The 22,722-nt window shown below is 53.5% G+C and overlaps 1 protein-coding gene across 1 annotated transcript in view; it reads right to left on the reverse strand.

Moving 5' to 3' along the window:
- The window catches only part of LOC105492465 (GLI family zinc finger 2), a 260,604-nt gene that overhangs the window by 164,764 nt on the left and 73,118 nt on the right, over positions 1–22,722 (reverse strand). The window lies entirely within an intron of this gene.

A 22,722-nucleotide genomic window follows, 5' to 3' on the forward strand; every position in this document is an offset into this window, starting at 1 on the left:
AAAACAGAGGGAATGTGGTGGGGACCGGGACGGCAGGGAGCTGAGTCTCACAGGTTCAGCCATGAGGTTCTGGGAAGAGCACTTCCCCAGCCACCTGCACATTCTCCAGAGGGCTCACACTCCCTGCCCTCCCCTGCCCTGCCGGAGCCCCAACAGATAGGCCCCTATCCCTGCTCTGCCCTGAGCTCAGGCAGCCCAAGAGGCTGTTGTTTGGGGAACACATTACCAGCATGTGCTGCCCTTCCCATGGATGGACATGGGGCCTGGTGGGCATCCGTGTATGTCTGTGTCTGTCTGTGCTCACTTCTCCGTACACACCAGCAGGTGCATGAACACAAACCCACGCGCACGCAGGTTTGGCAAGCATGCTGCCCCGGCAGGGCCAACCTCCTCCTCTATTCCCCCTGTGCCCTAACTGAGGGCCCCCTATTTGCCAGGCACTATGCCCACAGGGCTAGGGCACAGCCAGAATGCAGGGGGCACAGTGAGACCCTCTGAGGGCACAGAGACCTAGGCCAAGGCCACTTAAACAAACAGGAGGGCAAGGAGGGGCTCAAGACACGACCCGGTGATGGCACTGCACGGTGCAGGTGGCTGCACCAGGAGCCTGCCCAGCGCTCATCCCCCAGGATGGCAGGTACTCAGACTGAGGGGCAGAGCGGGCCCAGGGTCTTGTGGCCGGTTAGAAAGACCACCTCCACCAGACTCCCATTCACTCAACAGCACACTCTGACCCGCAAGCCTGCCACAGTTTTCACCCAAGGCACTTCTGCTCAAAAGCCACCTCTTCTAAGCAAACTTTACACATACACGTGCATACATACGCACACACACACACGCAGGCACACCTGCCCTTACCAAAACATGCGTCCCCTCCCCTCTGAACACCCAGCACAGTGCTGACTCAAAGAGACCAGAACTTGCATGTAGAACTTACATGAACTCAGCCCTGTACTTCCCTCTGAGTGCCCCCAGCCCTGAGAACTCCCTCCATGAACTGGGGAAGGTGCCCCATGAGGGAATGGGTCCTGGCCAGGAAGCAGGATCTCAAGGCCCACACAGCCCCTCCTGCAGCCACCCTGGTGGACAGAGTCCCCTTCTCCCAGGCCCGGGCCCACAGCTCCAGCCAAGTCAGCACTTGGAGAAGGGATGGGACACCAGCATTACGGATTGGTAATAATAATGACAATATCAGCCAACTCTGATGACAACCTCCTGGGAAACAGCTGTTAGGCCCAGCCTTATTTATTCCTCAGATGTACCCTATGAGGTCAACTCTTCATTATCACCATCTATAGATGGGAAGCTGAAGCTGGGGGAACTCCTACTTGCTGAATGTCACACAACTGGTGAGTGGCTGGGCTGGGGCTCAGTCCCAGCACTGTCCAGCTCCTGGGCCTGAGATCTTAATCACGACACTACCTTTGAGCTAAGTCAGCCTCAGAAAGTCATTAACCGTGGTCAGAAACTTAAGACACTCACAACGCGCCCACTCTGTAAATGATGTGGAAAGAGATCGTTTATGGAAGTACTAACATGCTCTGAAGCATACTGCCCGTGGGGCTCCGTGTCTTTGTGTATCTGTGACTGGGTGACTGCAGGCATTTGCATGTGAACGTGTGCATGTGTAAGTGTATGAAGGGTGCGTGTGGGTGCTGGGTGTGCACGTGGTGATGGTGTGTGTGACAATGAGTGCATACATGGGTGCATGTGTGGGGCTGTCCTTGCGTGAGTGCGTGCATGCATGTGTACATGTGTGTGACTGTGAGCATGTGGTATGTGAGTATGGGTGACAGTATGTCATTGTGGGTGACAGAGTGTGTCAGTGGGCAGGAGCAAATGCTGTGTGCTTCTTCCAAGAGCCCTGGGTCCAGCTTCAGCCTGGCGGGGCAAGGAGGACCTATCAGAGAAATTGGGAGGAATAGTGGCTGTGGATGATTTTTTTTTTTTTTTTTTTTTTTTTTTTTTTTTTTTTTTTGGAGCTGGAAGTCACGGCCTCAGCAGAGAATCCATTTTAGTAACAAGAGAAATGGAATGACGTGGCAAATTATAGTGTCTGACCAAATAAATTATTCCTTTCATTTTACCGTTTTGTTTGGAGGAGAGCTTTAAACCTCATCCTCGAGCATATTCAGCAAGTGCTTACTGAGCGGATTTGGCTGTAATTAATATGAATTTAACTTTCTTTTCTTTCCCAAGGCACTGAACTGGAGGAGAAACGGGGCAGGGCAGATTCCTCCGGGCTGTGGGTTGGGTGAAGGTTTAATAGCTTCACAGACCTGTGCAAGCTGCAAGGGCAAAAGGGAGAGGAAAAATATAAAACCTTTAATTGCTACTTCCCAAAATAACCTCAGTCCGCCTGTAATAAGCTTATGCTGGATTTTGATTCTTTTCACAGAGGAGACAAAAATCAGATTTAAATTTCTAAAACCAACATATTTTCCACAGGTTCCACCCTCAGCGTCTCTCTGGGGTTGAGAGCTCGAATGTCCTAGGAGTCTCTGGGCAGGGGCTCAGACAAGAGGCTGGCCTCACAGGTGCCTTCTCTGGTGAGAGAGGGGGCAGAACTAATGAACATTTCCTCAGAAAAGCCGCTTGGCCCAGGGACCTTGGCCCAGCAAGCTGCTCTTACGCATAAAGAGTGCACTGAACCGGGGGTGATGTGCTGGTCATCGATGGTGGTGGAACCAGGGGGACCCAAGGTTCGTGGAAGCTTTAGAAGTCCATGGGTGTTTAGACCTGCTCCCCAGGCTCTCTTGAATAATTTCATTTTCTAAACTTGTAGGGAAATATACAAAACATAAAATTTACCATTTTCATGACTTTTAAGCGTACTATTCAAAGGCATTGAGTACATTCACATTGTTCCGCAACCATCACGACCATCCATCTCCAGCGCTTTTTCATCTCCCCAAATTGAAATTCTGTACCCATTCAACACGAACTCCTCACTCCTTCCTCCCTCCAGCCCCTGGCAACCACAACTCTACTTTCTGTCTCTATGATTCTGATGATTCTAGGGACCGTGTATAAGTGGAATAAAACAGTGTATGTCCTTTTGTGACTGACTTATTTCACTTAGCATAATGTCCTCAAGGTTCATCCGTGCTGTGTCCAAATTCCCTTCCTTTTTAAGGCTGAGCAACAGCCCTTTGTATCACGCACCACATTTTGTTTATTTATTCATCCATCAGTGGCCACTTGAGTTGCTTCCACTTTTTGGCTAATGTGAATAAGGCTGCTATGAACATGGGTATGCAAATATCTCTTCAAGACCCCACTTTCAACTTTTTTGAGTCTAAATCCAAAAGTAGAATTGCTGGATTGTAAGGTAATTCTGTTTCATTTTTCAAGGAACTGTCATACTGTCTTCCAAAGTGGCTGCACGATTTCGCCTTCCCACCAGCAGTGCACAAGAAGGCCAACTTCTCCACATCCTCGCCAGCACCTGTTCTGTTTTCTGAGTGTTTTTCCTACTAGTAGCCATCCTATTCACACGGTGGGTATGAATCCCCACTGACTCTTCAGCACCCGCTCACAGGCAGAGGCACTACTTAGAGAGGCCGGGTTCACCACTTAGCACGAAGCCTATCAGCAGACACTCGGGTATGGCTGTGTCAACTCCACTGTCCTGAAAGAAGACAGCCACAGGCCTGGGCAACATAGTCATAGGTTTGTGTTTCTGGGCTGGCTCTGAGGGAAGCCTAGAGGTCCCTGAAGCACTCATCTGGTCATGGATTTAGTCAACAAACCACTGGCACTGGCAGTGCCAGGCCCTGTTCTAGGAGCTGGGGACACAGTGGTCCCTCATGGACCCATGGGAGTCACCACACAGTGAAGGCAAAATGGTGGGAGCCCCACTTGTCCTGGGAGCCACCACTGGTTATGCATGGCTGGGGTGTGGGGAGATGTGGCAGGCTGGGAAGTCACGATGGAGAATGTGCCAGCATTTGAAGGGGAGACAGAGGAAGGGGGAGCCGGGCAGGCTGCCCAGGTGGATCTGAAACAGGCTCTGAGCTGTCACTGGGGACTACAGGTACAGAGAGACTGAACTGCCTGCTTCTCAAATCATTCCCAAAAGGCCTGGGGCCAAGAGGCCATGGATTTTGGAAGCCCATGGGCCTGGGTCCAAAGCCACTTCCCAACCTGTGTGACACAGAGCACATGCTCTCTTTGAAACTCAGGTCCCTGATCTGTAAAACGGGAAAGCAGGGAATCCCATCTTTTGCCAAGATTAGACACCAAAGACCATACATGAGATAAAAGTCTCTACCACTCCAAAGCACCTCTGCCCACCTCCAGCAAGCTCCCACACGGAGGGGAGCCCACTTCCTCCAAAGTGCAGTCCAGCGGTCTCCTCTGCGTGGAGACGCACACTGCCTCCCAGATCGAACAGCAGCAGAGGGAGGGGCTGGCTGGGTTCTGGGCCTGTGCATGAAAACTGTGTACGTAAACATCAGAAGCTGAATAAAAACTCCAGCTCTGGGGCTTGCAGTACAGCAGGCACGAGTGAATGTAAACAGACAGGACAGCAGACCCTCACGCCCAACCTGGCTCTGGCACATTCAGACTGGGACAAGGGCACCACTTGAGCTGCATGCACTCAGCCCCGCTCCGTCTCAGCTTCTCCCCTCTCTCCTTTTCTCCTCCATGCTGAACTTGCTGAGTCGGGTGCATGCAGATGCATGCCAGCGACAGCTCCCTCCCACCCCACCCAGCCGGGTTGGAAGCATCGCAGCTGTCTCTGGACAGAGCCTGGCCACGGCCCAATGCTCTGCTCTGTCATAACAAAGGCGGCCGTCACCAGGCAGCCTCCCATCGTGCCCAGCAGCAAGGGCCTGTGGTGTTCTCACCCAGCATCCTATCCCTCCCTGGGACACTGCTGGGCCACAGCTGGGGTGCAAAGCTCTGAGCAGCCAAGCCTTGTGCAGGGCCATCTGCGAACCAGCAGCCACAGGAAGGAGCGCTCCTGTGATCCCTGGCCAGATTATCCAAACATCTCCTGGCCTTGGGCTCAGCCCTGGGGGCAGGGGTAAGACCTGTCAGAAGACACCCACAGGGATCTGATGTCTGCAGGAAGCACCAGGAGGGGGACATGGAGAGAGGGCTGTCATCAAGGCAGGCTTCGTGGAGGGAGTAGGCAAAGGACAGGCAGAAGGAGCTACACAGCCAGGTGTACACTCATAGCCAGGTGCACACTCACAACCAGGAGCACACTCAGCCAGGTCACATTCCTAGCCAGAAGCACACCCTTACAGGCAGGTGCACACTCACACTGAGGTGCACTCACAGCTAGGCACACACAGTCCAGCACACACTCACAGCCAGGCACACACTCACAGCCAGGTGCACACTCCTCACAGCCAGGCACACACTCACAGCCAGGTGAGGCTGTTTTAATGTGGGGGCAGTGAGTGGCTGCACAGGTGGACAGGGCCAGGCCTTCCTTGGGTTTTATGTATTTGTAAAACCTGAGTGATAAATGGGCTCCTTAAAGAGGAACTACATTCTTTCAGACTCTAAGTACTTGCTTCCATTCTCCCAAAACTCCCAAATCATGCCAATGCCAATGGCTGTGAGAAATATCATGGGGGCCGGGCACAATGGCTCACACCAGTAATCCCAGCACTTTGGGAGGGGGACCACTTGGGTCAGGAGTTCAAGACTAGCCTGGGTAACATGTCGAAACCCTGTCTCTATAAAAAATACAAAAATAAGCCGGGTGTGATGGCAGGCACCTGTAGTCCCAGCTACTTGGGAGGGTGAGGTGGGAGGATTGCTTGAGCCCGGGTGGTCGAGGCTACAGTGGGCCATGATTGTGTCACTGCACTCCAGCCTGAGCAACTGAGCAATAACCTGTCTCAAGACAAAATAACAACAACAACAACAAAGAAATGCCATGGGGACATCCGTTGTCAGGTGGGTCACTGACAAGCGAGTTCAGGTCCTGATGTGCCACTTGGTTGGAACATCAGGCTGTGGGAACACCTTATCTCAGAGCAAGGCCCCCAGGGCAGGCTTACATCCTCAAAGACCAGCTGTGTCATTTGGGGTACGTGACTTGCCCTCTCCGACCTCCTCAGTCAGTCTGACAGGTGCTGGTATAGACCCGAAGGGGGCCCAAAGGGGTTTACAGCCAGAGATGGAGCAAGGGGCAGTGGCTAACGACGAGTACCTGGAGGGAGGACACTCTGGAGATGCAGTTCTGCCATCTCTGAGCCCTAGCGCTCATGAACGTAGGAGCCAAAGCTCAGAGGGTGGACCTGAGGACAACCAGCTTCCCGGAGTGGCGAGGGACAATCACCTGTGTCAGGGTGGGGGCCCACACCCCTGTCAGGGGGAAGGGTGCTACTAGAGCCCCACTCCACACAGTCCCCCATCTAAGGGGCAAACTGGTAACAGTCAAGGTCGACACAGCGAGTACATTTTTTGCTGCCTCCCTCTTCCTCTCTATTCCCCTAGTCCCCTTTCCCATTGGACAGTCCTCCACTCAGCCTTCATGGGGTCTTTATCTCCTCCACCAGCTACTTGATGTGGGGTAAGTGACTTAGCTTCTCCGAACCCAGGTTCCACCGGTGCTTTGGCTGCTATACTGCCTCCCACTGCTACAAAGTCTTCCCAATGGAATCCACCCAAGATATGAACGTTTGGATCTCCAGAGCAGACAGATCAGAAAAGCCTGTTTTGTTCTTTGTTAAATAAAGCTAATTCGCCATAGAATTCCATTAATTAATGAACAGCCTTTGTGTCCGTAAAATATGAATAATTTTGGTCCACGCATGGTTTTACAGGAATAGGGCAAATTACACAGTGACGTGGAATGGCAGGGCCACCAGGAATGTGAACCCTTTTGTGGGTGCAGAAAGGAAACCCCTCCCTTGGCCTGCACGGCACTGCGCCTTCACCCAGGCCTACCGGAATCCCACAGGGTTTCACTTCCGCACATGCCACAGGCTCCCAGGGAACGGCTCCATCTGCCCAGAGACATCCCCAGGACTCCACCCTTATGCCCAGCTCTCCTCTGCACAGCCCGCAGCCAGGAGATCTTCCCATAAGAGAATCAGGGCAGCATTCCGACCCCGGCCTTCCAATGCTAGGCATTCCATAGACGTCCCCAGGCTACCTGCTTCTGTGTGCTCCCCACATCCCACAGCAAAACTGCTATGAGAGGGCAGATCAGAAAGAATGTCACGTTCCACTCATCCTCTCCCACCAGCAGCTCTAGCCCAAATGCTGCGTGGTGTTAAAGCACACTTCGGCGTGTACTGGGCGAGAGATGCCCCTCTCTGTCTCCTCCACCCTGCCCAGGGACTGGAACCTGCACCCAGAAACATGGGTTTACTTCATGATGGGGGGATTTCTCCCCCAGCCCCACACACAACTCCAGTCCCTTCCCCCACCGTATGGCTAAATTTATAGATTTGGGATTGCTGTAAATTATAATGTAATTATATCACGCCGGGGCAGCTTCCCACGGCAGAAATTAAAAAGCAATTCAGGTAAATGATCTTTAGCTACAGTGGAGCGTCCCTGCAGAACTCATTAAGTCCAGGGACCAAACGGCATACGGTGTGCAGCCGCTGCATGTCAAACATAGCCTCGCCTGGGAAACACACAGCCGGGTGGCAGGGGTGCTGGGGGGCAGGAGCAGGTTTCCTGTTGGGATGTCCTTCATTCGCCTCTCACATCCGCCTCTGTGCACACCTGTCCAGGTGTCTCCTCCAATGCCCCCTCAGCCTCCCAGTCCTAGAACACCCCTGGGAGATGCCCCTTGGAGAAGGAAACTCAAGGTTGCCCGAGGAAGAGCTACGGAAATGGGAAGAAGATGGGTTCAGAGTGTACTGAAAATAAAATCAGGTGGGCAATTTGCCATTTGGGTTGCATTCGTACCATTTCCTCTGAAGCTCTGAATTTCAAAAGCCCAGGGAGTTATTTTTGTGTGTTTTGTTGTTGTTGTATTTTAACGTCCTTAATTGAACCTTCCATTGGAAGGGCAGTATTGCATGGAAAGAAAGAACTGGAAAGAAACATACTAACATGTGAGTGAGGGTCATCCCTGGGAGGTGGAATCAGGGAAGAACATAACAAGATGTTCACTGGGCTTTTCCATAGTCCTCACATTTTCAATCACTTTAATAATCAGAAAAATAGTGAACAGGTGATTTGCAGAGGCATTTCCTTTTGCTGTCCTTGTGATCTTCTGGCACGTGCGAAAGGGTGGAATGGGAGCAGCACCATCTCTCTTGGCATTAATTGTGTCAAGTTCATGCAAGGACCCTGTGAGGGTCAGGATTCAGCGGATACAAAGGTTCTGGAGCCTCAGAGCCCACCGGGCTGTTTCCTAACATGCTTCCTAACATGCTTCCTAACATGCAAAGGTCATTTTGTCCCTGTCCCTTGAGCTGCACCCACTGTGCAGGGCACTATGCCCATAGCACAGTGCCGGGTCCAGGGACCACGAGGAGGCTGCTCTAACTCCAGAGACACTTTGTTGAGTTTGTCACCTGCCAGGCACTGTTCAGTGCTTCGCTGATAACAGCTCATTCAATCCCTGTGACAATCCTTGCACCTGAAAGGATGCTGCACAGACAAGAACTCCAAGACCACAAGAGCTCATGGCCTTGCTCTAGGTCTCGTCCAGCTGTCACTGGAAGAGCAGGAACATAAACTCAGCCCACTGCCCAATCTTAGCCACCACAGCCTCATCTCCATGTCAGAGGCGTGGAACACAGCAAAGGCCAGTTGACAAGCAGCCTCATGGCTTCCCCAATGCCACTTTCTCCTGGCCCCTGTAGAGGCAAAGGCAAACAGGAACACATACTGGGGGCCTCGGGTGGCAGCCCAGCCCAGGGGAAAGGAGGCTCGGTGTGACCCACCCCACTGCCATCCAGCTGGGCAGCCCTGGTGAAGAGCCTTGGCATCTCCATCTGTAAAATAGGGTTGCACCTGCCTCTGGGGGTCGCAACACAGGCTTAGGCAACCTCGTAAAGAACTGGTTGGGACAAAAGGGAAAAGAGGGTCTTTCTGAGTCAATGTAAGAGTCCCCAAGTCAGCCTGCTATGCACAGGCACCTCCCCTCTGTTTATTAGAAACACGAGAGGGTGAGGAAGGGCAGTGGACCAGGCTTACTGGGCACCAGGTGTCCCACTGAGAGTGCAGTTCCCCTCCCCAGGGCCCACCAGGTTCTCTCTTCCTCATGCTCACATCTGATGAGGCTAGGCCAGGAGCTGGCTTATAAGCCCATCTGAGGATTGGACAGTCTCGACCAGAACGAGACCAAACTCCCTCCCCAATGCTGAGCTCCCCTTCTCTGTCGCCCATAACTGTGAGCCCGATCTGCTATTTCTTTCACAGTAGAAGTTCACCCAACGTTCTGCTCAGCTGAGCCACGGGCCCATCCCTAATTTGGACATTTTTCTCCCAACATCCAGTCAAATAGGAAAACAGATCACACACCAGGCCTTTGCTTGTCCTAGTAAACTCTATCCCTGACGCCTAGGAGCCAAGAACCCCCCGGCACATCTGCACCTTTGCAACCCAAGAGAACCTGCCCCGCCCAGGAAACACTGTCCCCATCAGGTCCTGGTGGCTGTGAGCTCGGCCGCCCACGCCAAGACAGGCTGCTGGTCAGGGAGGAGCAGATCATCCCAGGATTCGTGTTCTGGGCCCTGGAAACACTTTTTGCATTTCCTCGAGGAGTGGGGCGGGTCGGCCTTGGCAAGGCGTCTGAAACCACGGGGAGGCCACACACTAGTTACTGAGTCGGCACATGGCAAGCCCTTCGAAACGCCTCCTGGTCACGGACCGATGAGAAAACATGTTCTCAAGCCACCTCAGCGAACTGCTCCTCTGGTCACTCAAGACTGCACCCCGAGTGGCACAGAGCACCCCTGGAAGCTGCAGGGTGGGCCACGTCTGCCTGCTCTGTGGCCCCTGGAACACTTGAGTGTCTGTTGAAAGAAGTCAGTCCCCTTCCCACTAGAAACAAAAGCTACCCTCGCCAGCACTCACTCTTTCCTTCTCCGCTGAAGTTTTTGCCACAGTAGAAGGCTAACTCTCACAAAGAGAAGAAACGCACACACACACAGGGTGTGCACACACATCCACACGCCGGCACGAGCAGCGGCCGTCCTCGCAGGGTGTCCGGAGCCCACACATGCACAGCCAGCCTACCTGGGTGGGGGGGGCAGGGTCCCAGGCCAGGAGCCCACCCCCGGAGTGCCTCACGGCAGCTCTCCGCCTCTTCCTGCCACCAGCTTCTTTGCCGCCAGCATCAGCCTCTGACGTTACTGCCTGGAGAGGGGGGAACTAATGCTCACCAGCTGGCTTAGTGATTTAACCCTCTCGGCTTCCAGGGAACTCCGGCATCCAACCAGATGAAAGTGCACAGTCCCCCTAACAGGGGCCCCTGAGCAAATACGAGGGCGACAGCTGAGGGTTTACAGTCAGCAAGAAAGCACAGCCTGGGATGCCTGAGAGGGGGAGAAATTGGCCCCGAAACCCACCTTCGCTCCACTGTCCAGATTTTAAGGGAGCCAGAGAAAACTATGTTAGCTAAGAGAAAACCAGACAGAAGGCAAAAGGGACCATCCTGGACCTTTCCTTCACTTGCCTTCATCAGCCTCAGTCTTTCTAGGGGTGGATGCCTCAGTAGATGCTGCTGGAGGTTTCCTCCAGCAAAGCGGCCAACCGTCCCCAGGTTCCCCTGGCCTTGGCTGCTGCCCATCCTGCTGCCTGTGCTCATATTCTGTTCTCTGGGGCCCACTTTTCTGCCTAGTGAACCCCTATTCATCCCTCAAGACCCAGCTCAGGCTGGGTCTTGCCTCCTCCAAGAAGCCTTCCCTGACTCTCTTCCCCCAGAAGCAGGGCGAAGTGTCCGGAAATGACTTCTCTTGGAGTCGTTACCACACTAAGATGCTGTTCCTGCACTGATCAATCCTTCTTCTCAGCCGGTGAGCTCCCTGGGGGCTTGGCCAGTGGGTATTTGCCCCAGCACAAGGGACTGGCACAGTAACTGGTAAATGACTGCAAGTAGATGAATAAACTGCCTGTGGCAAAGTCCTTCATATTTCCAATTCTTGAGAACAAGGCTCAGGTTGTAGAAGTCTCTGTGCCTGCCATTGGCTTTCAGCTGCTAAAGGAAGAATGGCAAAGGAAGATAAAAAGGAGGGTGGACAGAAAATACAAAAACCGGTGGGGCACAGTGGCTCACGCCTGCAATCCCAGCACTTTGGGAGGCTGAGGCGGGCAGATCACCTGAGATCAGGAGTTCGAGACCAGCCTGGCCAACATGGCAAAACCCCATCTCTACTAAAAATATAAAAAATAGCCAGGCATGGTGGCAGATGCCTGTACTCTCAGCTACTCGGGAGGCTGAGGCAGGAAAATTGCTTGAACCTGGGAGGCAGAAGTTGCAGTGAACCGGGATCGCACCACTGCACTCCAGCCTGGACGACAGAGCGACTCCATCTCAAAAAAAAAAAATCTCTATTAGTGGCACTCTGTCACTCTGAATATCTACTATCAGTACTTCTAAAGTGCAGCACAAACCTCACCCATCTGGAGGTCCCTCACCTCTAAAAGGCAGCTCTACCAGCTGCAGCCAGGAACCCAACAAGAGCCAAGAAGCCCCTGAGCCCCCAAACCTACACGTCGGAGGCTTTGCACTAAGAGTGTATGATAAAAGAGCCCCTAGGCCCTTATTCAGTGCCTCTGGATTCTTGGTTTAGAAGCGATTCTAACAAAATGGTATGTTTCCCAGCACGTAACCTAGAAGTATCAGTGAAAGGAGGTGGGGGGCTGTGGCCGCTTCAGATAAGCAGGTTATCAGCATAAGGTGGGGGAGGTTCAGAAGGACTCAAGTTCAAATCCTGGCTCAAACCACTTCCTAGCCGGGTGGCCCTGGCAACAAGCTAACCAGTAGGCCTTTCATAAACATCTAAATGCTTTTTGAATGAAACAGAATTGACTACTGAATTTGGCCTTGAAGGAACCTTGGGATTTGGCAGGGCAGAGGGCCTGGAGGGAGACACTGAGGGACTAGAGGGTTCCTGGAGAGACATGCCTGGGGTCCAGACTCACTGGGAAGATTCTCAAGACTCAGGAGTGGTTCGTGTTGGGGCGGGGGGTTGGATGGAGGGAGGAGAGACACACCCTTGCTTCCTCCCTGTGGTGCCCGGCGCCTACTCGGTAAGGACTTAGCCAATGCCAATGCCTGGCCCAGTTCGGCCTTGTCTGGTTCAGTCCTCCCTGGCTCTTGGCTTTGTCTGCACTAAATGCATCCAGACTAGGCCAGTCAGTTGAAAGGGTCAGTGCACGCCATTTATCTCTGTCTCGGGCCACTGGCACGTCCGCACTCCTTCCCAGGGGCTGAGTACAGAGGCAGATGCTATTTTTTTCTTGGACGTTTCTTCCTGGATGGCAAACAAGAGCCCTAAATGTACCCACTGACTGTCCTGGTGTCAGACTTCACTCTCCACACCCCTGCCCCACAGGCTTGGAACAGGCACTGCCACCCCTCGGGGATGAACGCTGGGCTCCTTGGAGCTCTCCAGCTCCTCCCACCACCTCTCTGCAAGGCCCCAGGGTTCAGGCAGCTGTGACCTCAGCCAGATGCAGGCACAGGGCCACAGGGCCCTTGAACCAAGAGCAGGGTGCCTGGAAAAGCACAGGAAAGAGCGGGGCACAGGGTTTAGAAACAGGATCCCATCAAATCCCATGTGAGGCCCTGGGCAAGCCAGGGGACCCTTCTGGGCCTCATGTGTAATGGCAGGACATGGAGGCTGCAGGAAGCTGTCATCAGAAGGTTCTGTGGGGATCCATCCCCTCAGCCTTGCCACATGGTTCTCAGGCCGGCTGGGTCTCTTAAGTTTGCTCCATACAAGAGAGTGGGTGAGGATGCTGTGCCCGCAAAGGAGCCTGGAGCGGGGCCAGGTGATGTGGGATGGGTGGGGAGGGAGCACTGTGTACACAGCCTGGGACATCCAAGCACCAGGCAGGCCACTGGATGAGCAGATGGAGCTGATGAGATGGATATAGGGGTCCTGGGCAGAGACAGCTGAGCAGGTCTCGCTGCCCAGGTGCCCCTGCGATGAGTTTCCAGTGAGAAGAGAAGAGCACGCAGGACAAAGCCCAGGACCTTCCACTGAGGGAGAAGGGGCAGGCAGAACACAAGGGGAGCTTAGAAGCCATGGAAGGAAAGGGCTGAGGCAGAGTGGTGAAGAGACTGTAAGAGGAGGAGGCAGGAGGACCCCCGATGGTCCACAGCGAGCCCATCAGCGGGCCCAATGGGGTGAAGTGGGGGGCCTCTCATGATGGGCATGTGATGGGAGGGGTGGCAGGTGGGCAGTGAGCACGGCTTGCTCCTTCAGGGCACAAGCGCAGCCAGACTGCGGGACTGGGAGCTCGGGGAGAGACCCCATGGAGGCGGTGGGGGCAGCTTCATACCGAAGCCACTTAGCCAAGCTGATGCTTTGCACTTCCCAGTGTGGTTCCGGGTGAGGGCTGGCCACAGCAGAAATCTATGTGGGATTAGGAGGAAGGACGGCAGAGAGCAGCAGTCCTCTCAAGAGATGGGCAGAGTCACATTTTCATAATAATCCTAAAACCTCATTTCTCTTCCTCGCTCATTGTCTCCGTGTTTTCCACTGTAGCTTTGGAAGATCCGGACAACTCTGTGAGCTTCCAATTCTGAATGATCGATGCACAGTCACACAAAATAACGCATGGGTAAAAAAGTATCCATTCAAAGTGCGAGACAGACCCATGGATTTTAACCAACAGTACGGGAAGGTCTTTGATTTGTTTCAGATTCCATGATGTTGTGTTTTGATGCAGCATCAAAGACCATCAAAATTAGGTGAAAAGGCTTTTAAAATACCCTTCTCTTTTCTATCTCTCGATCTGCGTTAGGCTGGATTTCCTTTATATATTTTAACCAAAACAACGTGGCGCAACAGACTCAATGCAGAGGTAGACACGAGAATCTAGCTGTCTTCCATTAAGACAGAAATTAAGGATATTTGCAGAAGTGTAGTCCTACTCTTCTTACTATTTTTTTAATTTTGGAAAAGTTCTTTTCATAAAAACAATAGTTGTATCATTGTTATTTTCAAATGAATTTGAAGACAATATTTTAAATAGTTCTCATTTTTTTAAGTTTCAAATAAGGTAAATATCAACAGATATAACCCACATTAAAAAAGCTCTTTGGGGCCGGGCACAGCGGCTTACGCCTGTAATCCTAGCACTGTGGGAGGCCTAGACGGGCAGATCACTTGAGGTCAGGAGTTTGAGACCAGCCTGGCCAACATGGTGAAATCCTGTCTCTACAAAAATACAAAACTTAGCCGGGCAAGATGGCGGGCACCTGTAATCCCAGCTACTCAGGAGGCTGAGGCAGGAGAATTGCTTGAACCTGGGAGGCGAAGGTTGCAGTGAGCCGAGATCACACCACTGCACTGCACTCAGCCTGGGTGACATAGTGAGACTCAGTTTCATAAAAAATAATAATAATAATAATAAAAAAAAAGCTCTTTGGGGTCCTTAGTAATTTTTAAGTGTACAGGGATCCGTGGACCAAAAGGTTTGGAACTGCTAGTGTAGGATCCCAGAGGCTCCCTCAGTCCCCAAACATCATCACTGATTTGTGGGACAAAGAGAGTTGGCTCTTTCTCCCGTAGAGCCAGGAGTGGATACAGTTCCAAGGGGGAGGCTTATGCAACACCCCTCCAACCCCATGTGCATCCCCCTATCCGTCATGAAGCTGGAAGCACAGGAAGGCAGACGTGAGCTCTAAACGTCCTGGTGGGTCCCAGCTTGTCCTTGCTCTCCCCCACGTCACACCTAACACTCCCTCGGATTGCCAATGCCACTGACCTACAGCGACTTCAGCCCAGCACGAGACGCAGAGACCACGGCTTTGCAGAGATATCACTGCTCCCATGACTGGGCAGGAGCTGATCCTATCACCACCCTGGTTCCAAGTCTCTCACAGTGATTCTACTCCACTGATCGGACTGTAACTGGTATGGGGTGGGCATTTGGGTAGCCCTCCCGGGGCAGAAAAGCAGGGGAAGGTGCTCTGGAAGTGGGGAGCACTGTCAGAGGTGCACAGACACAAGGGCCAGAGAGGTGGGCCCGGGCGCATGTGAACACAGAGCTCAGGCTCAATCCCGTGGTACTTGGGAGCCACAGCAAGACGGCAGAGCCACACACAGGGCAGCACAGTCCCTCTATCGGTGGAGGGAGGGGGCTGGCGGGGCAGGCAATGCTGTCTGCATGGTAGCAAGTCTGGTTTTACTCTCACTTCCGCCCCCAACTTTTTGGACAGAGTCGTCTGCCGCCCACAGGTGATTTGCAGCTCCTGTTACAGATGGGTTGCAGCGCCATAAAAGCTGAGGTGCTTTCTCTCCCCAGCTTCATTGTGTTTTTTTATGAGTAAACATTTCCCGATAAAGACTTACTGTCTGCAGAGACCCCTTTATACCCGAAAGGTAAGGGTTTAAGTGGCCTGAAAACTGTCGTTACTTATCTTTACAGCGGTCGGCGAGAGCCTGCTCAATGGCAGAAACTTCTGTTTCACTGTATATATTTTCACTGACTGGTTATAGATCAGGCTCGTCCCTGGGGCTCAGGGTCTGGGGTCTCCTCCATTCTAAAAGGCCTAGCTGGGAGAACCATCGCCTTCTCCCTGTCTCAGGCCCCCTGGACGTTGGCATCGACAGGACAGGACAGGACACTGGCCCTTGTCTCTGAGGATACACACAGGGGATCTCTGGGACCATCACGCCCGTTTCTGGCATCATCCTCCAAGAGGCAGTCTCTGTCCTGCCCTCTACCCCCATGGTCCCGAAGCTTTTGGGCACTGGGGACCAGTTTCACGGAAGACAATTTTTCCAGGGACCAATGCGGGGGGCAGGAATCCCAAAACGGTTCCACCTCAGGTCATCAGGCATTAGATTCTCATAAGGAGCACACAACCTAGATGCCTCACATACGCAGTTCACAGTAGGGTTCTTGCTCCTATGAGAATCTAATGCCGCTGCTGATCTCACAGGAGGTACAGCTCAGGTGGCAATGCTCATGCCTGCTGCTCACCTCCCGCTGTGCGGCCTGCTTCATAACAGGGCATGGAAAGGTACCAGTCTGTAGCCAGAGGGCTGGACCCCTGCACTACCCTACCCAACACTGCTCTTAACATGAAATCTGATTAACTCATTCCCAGTGAGCCACTGATATCTGACAACAGCTAGGTGGTCTACCTAGAGGTATCCATTTTACGACACTCACGCACCTTCCAGTCATCAGCTTTCATGTTTAACCACAAAATCATACAGAGACACAGAAAAGGCTTCCTAAGCCCCCAGAAATCATGGCGATCAGTACTTACCACCCCATCTTTGTTGATTCCCACTCAAATCCCAGTGCCTGTATTACCCCTTTGGTGCACACATCCTTTCCAACCACCAGCATCATGGTAAACTGAGGGTTTTCTGTCTCCAAAGCCCACTTTGCCCAGCTGTGCAACAGGCCTGAAGAGGGAGAGGAGCCCTCAGTGGGACACTGCTAACAACTGGTGTTTAGAGCTGCTTCCTTCCTCTGGGATGGGATAACCATGCCAGCTCCCAGAGTCCCCTCAGGGATGAAGCTCCAGGTGTTCTTGGAGGCAGCTGACTCCCTAGCACTCCCTTTATGGGTGCTTTCCTCCCATCTCATCTCACCACTCCCTTCCCTACAACTCTAAATAAACCAGGTACACCGGAATCCTTCTCTTAAGCACCTGCTTCTAAGAATGACAACTAAGACACCATAAATGGAAGTAACCTTAGGAAATGCATCTTCCCCTCAAATCAGGGGCACAGACTTCCCTGGGATGGTGGGGAAGCTGAACATGACCTTCTCAGGACAATGTAGCCCACTAGGCTGGCACCATCTTCCCCACTTGTGCATGCAAGAATGGCAAGCAATGGCAGAGAAACCGGCAGGGCGGGGCCAGGGTGGTGGTGGGGGACCTGGGGATCTAGGGCCAGCTGCAGCTGCATGTACAAGAACATCGTCAGGAGAATGGCCTGGCAGACAAGTGCGGCAGCACCCATCGCCCCGGGCATCACACAGCTGCAAAGTCCTTGCACAAGCAGGACTCAGAGTTTCAATCGACCCCTGGGGCTTGGCTCTCCCTCTCCCAAGACTCAACACAGCTGAGGGGATCAGGCTGTTCCTCTGTGTGCAGCTGGGCCATTCTGGGATGAGGATGGCAGCCATCACGTGGACTGCATATCCACAGGCACCCACACCATCCCCCACCTCCTCCGGGAAAAGCTTTCAAAGGGGGTTCTTGCCCTCCTCTCTTCCCCAAAGCAATGCAGCACTTAGAACCACAGCACAGGGAAACATTTTCTCTGGTTATTTTGTTTTGGTGTGGTTTTTAAGTCTTCAGAAGCCTCCAATTCCTCCTTGGGGACAGATGCACAAAAGGAGCATGCCTGGCCACCCCAGCCCTGCCAGGACATTGTCCGTATTAGTGGTGCTCAGGCGCTGGCCAGGAGCACCAACACCTCATGTCCTGTGTGTGGCACGCTGAAAATTCTTCAGGACCCTTTCACAGCCATCGTCTGGGGACCTCGCAGTGCTGGGCATCCATCTCCCACCCCAGACCAGCACTCTTTCCCTACCCAGGAAAGGCTCCACAACATGGCCAGGTGTCCCCACCTTCTTCAGTGGGGACACACAGAAGGAACAGAAGACTCTCGCCGTCACTGCTGTGAAGCATCCCCCACGTGGAAGAGGGAGGACAGAGCTCACAGACTGGCAAGATTGGAGGGGGCGCCCACCTGGGCCAGTCCCAGAAGTTCAGAGACCTGAAAACACAGCCCAGGAGAAAAAGTTCCAGGAAAAGAGAGGTCAGAGCCCGCATGCCAAGGATGGCAACAGGAGAAAGGGTCTCCCTGGCAGTCTGAATGACTAAGAAGCGTGATGTCCCCTGACAGAGACCATGGGATCCTCCACGACACCCCAGGGCGTGAGGGTGGGGAGAGGCCAGACATGCCCCTAGAAGACTACTCTGGGAGTCATGATCGCAGTGATGGAAAGAAGAGCCTCAGGTCCCCCGTGGTGGCAGCATGGTCAGTCCTTCCAAAGCCCCTGTGAGGATGACCCTGGGGATCGTATCCGGTCTGCGTCTCAGTTTCAGCCCCGACCATGGCCCTAGTGGGGAAGTCCTCAAGAATGCACGGGAACTGCCACAGCTCCCACAGCGGGGCCAGGACCTAGGGCATCTGCCTGCACAAGGGCCCATCCAGTGGCTCCTGGGGACGCCCGACTCCAGAGGCAATGCGGGGACCAGGCCACGACATGTGTGTGTGGCCCTGCCGTGCTACACGGGGGGGTGACCTGAACCCGCTCTTCAGCCTGCAGCTGGCTTCGGGATGAGTCTCTTCTCCTCCCACAGCAGAGGAAGTGGTTTTCTATTGTGCCCTAACAAGCACATTTGAGAGAGACAGTGGCTTCAACAACCCTGGGAAAAGCGTTCCTGTCTCGAGGAAGGCTGAGGCCGCCGAATCCCCATCTCTCCCTGCCGGAATACCCATCTTACATCCTGTTTCGCACGGTCATTGATTTGGGTACTTGCCTATGTCTCCTAACTAGAATGTCAGTTCCAGAGAAGTGGACCTTGCCTGTGTGCTCCCTGCTAGCACCCAGGGACTACACTGCCTGGTGCATTGTAGGCCCCCAATGAACACTTGTGGAAAAAAGGAAGAGAAGGAAGGAGAGAGGGAAGGAGGGAGGGAGGGAGGAGAAAGAATCTTCTGAAAAGCAGAGCTGTCCAGCAGGATTTCTTTTGTGGGTATGGAATGCTTTAAATCAATCAGCAAAGAGACGGGCTGATTCTAAATGCCCCTCCCCTGCTCAAAGTCCTTCAATGGCTCCCTACTACCCCCAGTCCAAATTCCTCTCAGGGTATCCCAGGCTCCCCACAGCGATTCCAACCTCCCTTTCCAACTGCACCTCTCCTCCTACCTCTAGTATGAAGCCTCCTCTCCCTGCCCTGCTCCCTGCCCTGGCGTGTGCCCTGTCACCCACCCCCCCGTTGAGCCTCTGCTCACCTCCACCTTCCCAGTAGCTCTCTCATTCTTTCAGGAGCCCTCCTTAGCGATGCCACCCCTCGAACTTTCTGGCATTTCCTCTCCAAGGCGCTGGTCTGGCGCTTCTCAGGGAGCAGTGTGTGTACCCTTATGGGGAGCTCAAAAGGACAACTAGGGGAGGGGGACAGGCCTGGTACAACCCAAAGGATGAGGTTGGGGGGACGGAATGACCAGAGGACTCCTTGCTGCTTCTGAAGGGCCCAGCTCTGACCCCGCCATCCACCAGTGGATGTCTACAGGTGCCCAGGCCTCTCTGGGTCTCCTGCCCACTCCTCCTGCCATCTGGCTTCAGGGAGGCAGACACTGGTATTTGGCCTCACCAGCAGCACATGGGCCACCCTTCTATGCACAGCTCCAGCAGATAAGAGGGCTGACCCGCCTCACTTTGCACAGGTATGCATGCGACCCCACAAAATACTACATGGCTGGGTCACAGTGGATGGTTCACAAGGGTGCATGGGACCCAGGCCCAGCCAATAAGTCGCCCCCAGGACTTTTGCTGGAATCACCTGGAATGAGACACTCCTCCATCTGAGCTCACGGGTATGAGGCCCACATGCACCTGCAGCAACTCTACCCTCTGGCGATCACAGCTGCCGGACGCCAAGCCAGCGGAAAGCCAATCGAGATCACGGAGAGAAAGAGACATGTCCCAGTGACGTCACTGGAGCCTCAAGCTTAACTAGTCCTAAAAGCAAATCTAACCCTGAACTTCTGAGTTATGGAGGACCACAACCCCAGGTAAGCTTCAGAGAGCCAGAGTGAGCTTCTGTCGCTTGCACCAAGCGTCCTAACTCAGTTTCCATTGAGAAGATCTGTCCCTGCAGACCAACGCACTGCTGTCTCCCTGTATCCTCGTCCCTTCCAAGCGCCCCTATTAGAGCATCCCATAAGCCTGGGAGCCTGCTCATCCTCCACATCCTAAGGGGCAGCACAGGGCCAGGGAGAGGAGAGAGGCTGTCAGCTGGGCCTCCCTGAGGACAGGATGAGGCCATGAGGTAGAGGGAGGAGGGACAGCAAAGGGAAGGGACTTACTGAGGGCTCTAGGCCAGGACAGGGGAGGTGGGCAGGTGTGCCAGTCAGCCCCAACCCACACCATGCCAAAGCTGGTCAACGCTGCCACTTCCCAGGGCTACAGTCTGCCTGGGGCTTGCCCATTGCAGATGCTGTTGTCAACACAGAAGACGGCCCAGCACACCCGGACTGGGAACACCAGTCCCAGAAATCTCCCTACCAAGATCTGGTAGATGCTCACCACGTAGCACTGGCAAGACCATTCCCCTCCTTGGACCTCAATGGACCAAATGGCCCCTGAAGCCACTCTGGCTCAGAAGACTGGGCCCCTCCAGCTGTGGGCAGCAAGGCTGTGAGGCCATCCCTGAGACCTGGCTCCCCTGAGCAGAGTAGTTAATTTTCAGCAGCACAGGGACCCCACCCCTGGGGCTCATCCACCTGGAATTAGGGCCAGCAGGGTCACCCTGAAATGCTCACAGGGCATCTCTCTCAGCCCCCGCCTGACTGCAGCCCCCACCTGACTGCAGCCCCCACCACTGCAGAGCCTGCGACCAGCCACAGTCAATGATTCCGGTTCTAAAGACGACGTAATCTGGTGATAAAGGAGTGGAAGTTAGCTGGAGGCTGGCGTTCTTTCTCAGTGATTTACTCAGCTCCCCTCCAAACTCACATGCTTAATGTAATTATTTACTTTGTCATTAAACACCTTCCTTCCACTTCAGTTATTTTTAGAGCTTCTGGGGCCTATACATTAGATGGGAAGGCTGCTCATTGGCCAGGGGAAGCAAGGTCCTCCCTGAGGGGCAGCGGTGCACAAGGCACTTGGAGATCCCAGGGGCTGTGGGCAGTAGCATGGCCAGGCCCCCATGCCGCCACAGGCGCCCTCCCTCCCTGGCACTTCCTTCCTCTTTTCCTTCCTTCTGTCCTTTCTTTCTCCTCCCTCCCTTCTTTTTTAAACAGAGATATAATTCACATACCATAAAATTCACCCTTTTAAAGTCTACAATTCAGTGGTTTTTAGTATATTCACAGGGCTGTTGCAACCATCACTACTATCTAATTACAGAACATTTTCATCCCTCCAAAAAGAAACCCCATGCCCACAGCAGTCATTCCACATTCCCTCTTCTCCCAGCCTCTGGCACCTCCTCATCTCCCTTCTGTCTCTATGGATTTGTCGTTCTAGACAATTCATGGAAATGGAATCCTACAATATTTGTGCTTTTATGCCTGGCTTCTTTCTCTTAGCATATGTTTGCAAGGTTCATCTGTGTATACCATTGATCAGCACTTTACTCCTTTTTATGACCCAGTAATATTCCATTCTACATACATACCACATTCTGCTCATCCATTCATTAGCAGATAGACGCTTGAGTCATTTCCATTTTGGGACTATTGTAACTAACATTGCCATAAACACTCATATACAAAGTTTTGTGTGCACATAGGTTTTCAATTATCCGAGGTAGTTCTTGAAGAGTGGAATTGGTGGGTCCTCCCTCCCTGCTGTCCTGGAGCTAGAAAATCCAGAGTGCCAGGCATGTGGGTGCTGCTGAGAACTATGGGCAGCTGGGAAGCTCCACAGTGCCCCAGTCACTGACGACATAAACAGCCTCAGGCACTTTCAGGCAAGGGTTGCCACTATCCCATAACAACAGCAGCCCACTGCCCACATGCCAGGCCCCCCTGCCCTACAGAGTTGGCTGAGGGGAGCCTTGTCACCCCCATTTCACAGTCAGACAAGGCAAGGGTGGCCCCTGCTCCTACACCTAGATGTGAACTCATACCTGTCTGTCCTCTAAGTGAAGGTTCCTGGTGCTTTTCTTGTCACCAACATGGCGTGGAGGGCTGTTGACTCCAGCGTGGAGACCTCACAGTCTGGGGACTGGCAACAGGACAAAGATCTCGCTGACAATGAGCCTCAGCAACTCACCGAGTCAGCACAGTGTGTCGTTGGCAAGTTTTTCTTCCCTCCCTGACCCTCTTCTCTCCTGGGTGAGCTTCCCCAGACACAGGTACTCCAGGGCTCAGAAGCCTGGCCCTCTCCAGCTGATCCAGGAGCCACTGCGGAGAGGTCACAGGAGGATGATGGACAACAGGGGCCTCTGCCCAAACCCAGAGGTAAGGTGACAGTAAGGGGGTAAACACCTGATGGTGGGACTGCAGCACTCGGTGGGGGCAGGGACTTCCCCACCCTGGCCACCATCACACCATGCAGAGACCACATGCTCAGCCCTGCAAGGGGCTTCTCCTGGACATCCTTCCATTTCTAGAATTGCAGGGATAACAGAAGGTGCAAAGCGTTGTCCACTCCACACCAAACCAAAACCTCCTCTCAAATATCGCTGCTGAAAACGAGATGGAAATTCAGACGGCGGATGAGGCCCTGCTCTGCCCAGAGGCCTGACTGTCTGGTGCCAGGGTTTCAGGCTTCACAGTCTCCCACAACACAAAGCAGAGGTCCACGCCCTCTGCGAGCAGGGCCAGCCAGGACATATTAGTGGGGAAAGAGCCAAGGGCGGCTTCTCAAGACAGAGCCCCTCTGGCTCCCTCCCCACCCTGC

Source organism: Macaca nemestrina, chromosome 11 (assembly GCF_043159975.1).
Source record: "Macaca nemestrina isolate mMacNem1 chromosome 11, mMacNem.hap1, whole genome shotgun sequence".
NCBI classification, from domain to species: domain Eukaryota; kingdom Metazoa; phylum Chordata; class Mammalia; order Primates; family Cercopithecidae; genus Macaca; species Macaca nemestrina.